We start from the raw sequence: 6000 nt of genomic DNA, 5'->3' as shown, positions 1-6000 counted from the left end.
GAGCAATGACCCCCTCCACCCCAGATGTTGGAGGATACCTGGGCTGGCTGGAGCCCCCTCAGCCAGCTGAGCCTACTCTCCTGAGACCCGAAGTTGCCCCTCGGGAAAAGCTTGTCTCTTCCCAAAGAACCTCAGCTTTATATATGCCCAATGCATGTTCCAGGGTAGCTGAGGAGGTGGTTGTGAAACTGTACCCAATATTAATCATAGTGGTATGCTTATCATATGATGATGACATAGTTATATGCATCTTGTACAAAAAAAGTCTTATGAGGTTTCTATGGAAAAATTATGATTTTCAGAATATAATGATCCCATTTGTATGCCTGTATCATTTTTGCATCTGAAGTTATTAATATTGACTATGTATCTGTATTTCAAATGTAGTTGCACCTGGGTGACACCCACTAGGCAAAATTCTTACAGTCCAGACAGCCGGTTGAGAAGGGCCTATTCCAGGTAATGGGACATTAGGGGAAACAAGAGTCTCTAGGAGCAGGTTATATCCCATCTGGTAAGCCTTCCTGAGAACGCTCGGGACCGTCTATGGATAATGCCTGCTATGACTCAGCAGGGCATTCAAGGGCATGGAGCCAGACCACATGACACTAAACTCCATTTTGGTACCTGTATTTTCCTGCTATATAATGTGGGAAGTGACATCATCTCTTGGTGTCATTCCTCACACAAGAGAACTCATGGAAACCCCTGAGGAACGAAGACTGAACTGGGGGAAGTGATGGTTCCAGGCTCAAGGGATTTCTAGCCTGCGTATGGAAACTTGGTGGACTGCTTGTATCATCAGTCAGGGTGAGAAATTTCTAATTCATATCCAATCTATATAGCACGTTAACCTTAGTTTGTGTTTTTGTTTATTTGCTACGTAATCTGCTTTGATTGGATTTCTATCACTTTTAATCACTTAAATTCCATCTTTTTTAATTAGTAAACCTGTTTTATGCTTTATCTTCACCAGTGTGTTTTCAGTAAAGTGTCTGGGGAAAATCTCAGCTCTGTGTAAAAAAGCTGTTGCACATATTTCCCACATCAAGGGTAAAGCGACCTACATTAATGAGCTTATGCTCTACAGACTCCTGTGCAGTGCAAAGTGGTATAATTTTGGGTTTGTACTCGAGCAAGCGTGCAAGGCTGGATAGCTGGGAAATTGGCTGTTGTCTCCTGCCTGTCTTTGAATGGCTTAGGTGAAGCACCCAGGAGGCTTGGTTGGGTGTGTGGTGCCACCTGCTGTCATGTTGGGTGATAACAGGGCTTGAAGAGGCTGACTGTGTCACCAACAAAGCAGTGTAAGATAGGCCAGCCCAACTGGAGGGTTAAGGGGCACAGCAGTTCCCACAGCTCCCAGACTGCACCCTGGGGGTGACAACCTGTCACTTGTGTTACTCAGGTTCCTGGTTTCATCAGTAATCTCCATGAAGTGCAGCGAGATTACTGAAGAAGCTGAGTAGCACATAATGCCTCCTCACCTACCCTGGAACCTGCATGGCACATAATAATAAAAAGTTCCCTGTGCGAACCCTGCAACTGCTCGGCAGTGGCCACAGCTGCACCCGGGGAGGCTTAGCCTGTCCTGGCCTATTATATGCACCACCTCCTAACATTCTGTTCGCTTTTTTGACTGACGCTGCACACTGAGCGGATGTTTTCAGAGAACTATCCACAATGACGCCAAGATTTCTTTTTTGAGTGGCAAGACCTTATTTGGCACCATCATTTTGTCTGTACAGTTGGGATTAGGTTTTTTCCAGGGTGCGTTATTTTGCAATTATCAACACTGAATTTCATCTGCAATTTTGTTGCCCAATCTCCAAATTATGTGAAATCCCATTGTAACTCTTCGCTGTCTGCTTTCCACTTAACAATATTGAACAATATCATCTCATCTGCAAATTTTGCCACCTCATTTCTTACCCTGTTTTCCATTTATGAATTTGTGGAACAGCACTAGCACCACTCCAGACCTCAGGACGACCCCACGATTTACTTCTCTCCATTCTGAAAACTGACCATTTTCTCCTACCCTTTGTTTCCTATCTTTTAACCAGTTCCTTATCCAGGAGAGACCCTTCCTTCTTTTCCCATGACTGCTTTCTTTTCTCAAGAGCCTTTGGTGAGGGGCCTTGTCAAAGTTTTTCTGAAAATCCCAGTACACTATATCATCTAGTTCACTCTTGCACACAGCTTTGTTAGGCCGCTCAAAGAATTCTAATAGATTGGTGAGGCATGATTTCCCTTTGCAAAAGACATGTTGACTGTTCCACAGCGAATGATGTTCATGTGGGTGTCTGATAATTCTGTTCTTTACTATAGTTTAAATCAATTTGCCTGGTACTAAAGTTAGGATTAATAGCCTATAATTGCTTGGATCACCTCTGTAGCCTTTTTTAAAAAAATCAGCTACAATTCACCTGGTACAAAGCCTGACATATACCACAGTTAGTAGTTCTGAAATTTGATATGATAGTTCCTTTGGAACCATTGGGTGAATGTCATATGGTCCTGGTGACTTTTAATATTTAGTTTATCAGTTTGTTCTAAAGCCTCTGTGATGGGTTGTCCCCCCTGGGGTGCAGCCTGGAAGTCGGTGGAATCACTGAACCCCCTATCCGTTCAGCTTGGTTGGCCACTCCACAGTGCTCTTCTGGTGACACAACGAGCTACTCCAGGGCCTGTTATCATCCAACATGACAGCAGTTGGTGCTGAAAACCAACTGATCTACCTGAGTGCTTTACCTAAGCCACTCCAGGACAAAGAGGACAGAACAGCCAATTTCCCAGCTCCCCAGCCTTGCACCCTTGCTGAATTATAAACCCAGAATTATGCCATCTTGTATTTCACAGGGATCTGCACAATGCATACTCATTAATATAGGTGGCTTTCCCCTCGATGTGGGACAGAGACGCAAAAAACTTTATTTACAGAGCTGAGATTTTCCAAGACACTTCTCTCAAAACACACTGGTTATGATAAAACATAAAAGAAGTTTATTAACTAGAGAAAGATAGATTTTAAGTGTTTATAAGTGATAGCAAGCAGATCCAAGCAGATTACGTAGCAAATAAATAAAAATGCAAAATAGGCCTAAAATACTAGATAGACGTGATATGAATTATCAATTTCTCACTGTGGCTGGTGATTGAAGCAGTCCACCGAGTTTTCAGACACAGGCTAGAAATCCCTTTAGCCTGGGATCAGCATTTCCCCTTGTTCAGACTTTTTTTTCCCAGTTGTTTCCAGGAGTTCTCTTATGCGGGGAGTGAGGGCAAGAAAGGATGTCACTCCCCACCTTGTATAGTTTTTCAATACGGTAAGAACCCTTTGTTTCAAGCCAAGTTCCCAGCTCAATTTCTGGAAAAATACAGGTACCAAAGTGGAATTCAGTGTCATATGGTCTTGTCCCATACCCTTGCATGCCCTGCTGAGTCATAGCAGCCATTCCTCATAGGCTGGCTGACTTCTTCATTGTTGTAGTTGAAAGGCTACTTGAGGGTGTTACCCAGAGTAAGCACATTTGAAATACAGATTTATAGTTACTATTCATAACTTCAGGTACAAAAATGATACATGCGCACAAATAGGATAATCGTAATCTGCTAATCATAACTTTTCCAATGACACCTCTCAAGACACATCTTGTACCAGATGCATCATAATGATGTCATAATCATCTCATAATCATACCACTATGACGAATCTGGGGTGCAGCATCACAACCTCCTCTACTGACACCTCAATATGGGGAGTTTCTCAGATTTGTAACCTGAAAAGAATGGCTCAGGTGTGGGAATCTCCCTCTCATCCTCTGCACTGAAGACTAAGACAAAACATTCATTTATCCTCTGCACAACAGCCTCATCTTTCTTCAGTGCTCCTTTAGCACCTCAGTTTTCCAGTAGCCCCACTCAGTGTCTGGCTGGCTTAGCGCTTCTAACGTACATTAAAAAAATTGCTCTTAGTGTTTGTGTCTTTTGCTCATTGCTTTTCAGATCTCTTCCACTAGGTACTCGGTATCGGTAAGCACCTTCATTAAGTGTGAGTCACACCACCAAAAATTATGAGATTGGCTTAGAAGTAATGAGATTTAAATATACACTAATATGGGGTTCGTTTTCACTTGACTTTGTTTCTGAGCCATTGGGGTCACCTGCTTCAGGTTTTCGAGCTTTTCTTCTGGTCACTTGTTTAAATAAACTTTTAAAAGAAAACCGAAAGCTAAGAATCCTGCACAGTGTCTTGATTGCAGAAGTTGGGGATTCCAGAAAGACAGCAAATAGTGTGAAGAGTTCAGGTTCTCCACCAAGTACCAGAAATCATCCTAATGAGACAAACAGAGTTGAAATCTCTCTGATGAACGCAAGCTGTGCACAGACATATCATTGGGCTCAATACGGGGGTAACTGGGTGAAATTCTGCAGGAGGTCAGACTAGACGATCTAATGGTCCCTTACGGCCTTAAATTCTATGAATCTATTAATCATTGTCTTCAGTGGATCGTTATCTTGGATACACCTTGAACAAGTTTCTCATCTGAATGCTGATAGCCACTCAATAAGGATAGATGCTGGCCAAGAAGAATTAGGATTGTCACAGTAAAACTGTGTATATGGTCTCTTTACCTTCTAAACCATGTCCTTTCCTGTCTTTGGGGGAATATCACAATTATACCACTCTTCCAGCTGGGAACAACACCCATCTATGCTAAACACTTATCACCAAGCAGGTCCCACTGGACACCTCAGCATCTTTCCTTAGGATGCTTCTGACCAGAGCTATACAGTCACCATCAGCCTCCTTAAAACTAGTAGGTTTATTAGCAAACAGAACAAAGCATTAGAAGAAATGGTTTTAAAATATCAGGCGGAGTTCATATGTCTTCACTAATCTATCTGACATATCACTACAAGCTAAGTTAGACAGGCTTTGCTCAGGAGATAGAGAAACAGCACTGGCCCAACTTACATTCTTTTGGGAAGACAAGGAGCTCTTGGGACCCAGCCTAGTTTCCCGGTGTCTCTGAGAGCATCTTCCCATGTGTTTGCCCCTTTCTTGTGGAAGCAGCCTTTGCTGAAACCTGTGTGAGCCTGGGCCCAGTCACTGTAGTGCTCAGCTGTGTCTATGTTACAGGGCCAAGGTGTGGAGCTGACCTTTGCCCTCTGACTGCTTTCTCCCAGCAGACGTCTAAGATGGTCCAGTGACTGTGTTGAAACTCCCAGCATAACTGTGACACTCCAACACTCTCCTCAGAAATCCACTCCCTACCCCTCACTGTCACTCCTGAGCACCCCCACATCTGCCACAGACACCACAGTGCTGGAGTCATGGGGCTTCCCAGAAGCAGCTGTCACAGGGGCTGTGGTAAGAGGCCTTTTGTAGACAAATGTCAGAGACGTTGCTCTGGTGAACCATGACATAGCCCTGATCCTAGGGTCTGAGGGTATCTGATCACCTTGACTATCTTTAGTCTCCCGTCACCACTGTGAGGCAGGGCAGGTCTATTATCCACCTGTGCAGAGGCCCAGAGACAGCCAATGGCTTGCCCACGGTCACACATGTCAGGGAATCAAACCCTGTTGTCCGGAGTCACAGAGCAGTGCCAGACCACAGGACCAGCCTTCCAGCCATCTGAGCGGTGACAGGCCTGGCTCAGTTCTCTGCTGTGCCAGCAGAGCTCCCACCTGAGCTGCAGAGAGCGGGGGAGGGCCAGGAGCCTGTTCCAGGGGTTTGATTCACTGGCCTGTTCTCCACCTGCCTCAGCACAGTTTAGAGCAGCCTGGGGGCTGGGCTGATCTGCGCCCGGTGGTAATGGCTTGGAAGAGCACAGCCCACTCTGACCAAGACCCTGTGGACAGGGGCCACCCCAGAGTGCCCCCTTGGGGCCTGAGGTAGCATAGCAGGCACCCTGCCCTTCCCTCTAAGGTCCTTGCAATGACTTGCTCTCAGCCTGGGATACTTGAAACGAGAACGAGAATTAATGTGGGGTC

This window comes from Emys orbicularis, chromosome 1 (assembly GCF_028017835.1).
Source record: "Emys orbicularis isolate rEmyOrb1 chromosome 1, rEmyOrb1.hap1, whole genome shotgun sequence".
NCBI lineage: Eukaryota > Metazoa > Chordata > Testudines > Emydidae > Emys > Emys orbicularis.
This window is presented reverse-complemented; position numbering follows the sequence as displayed.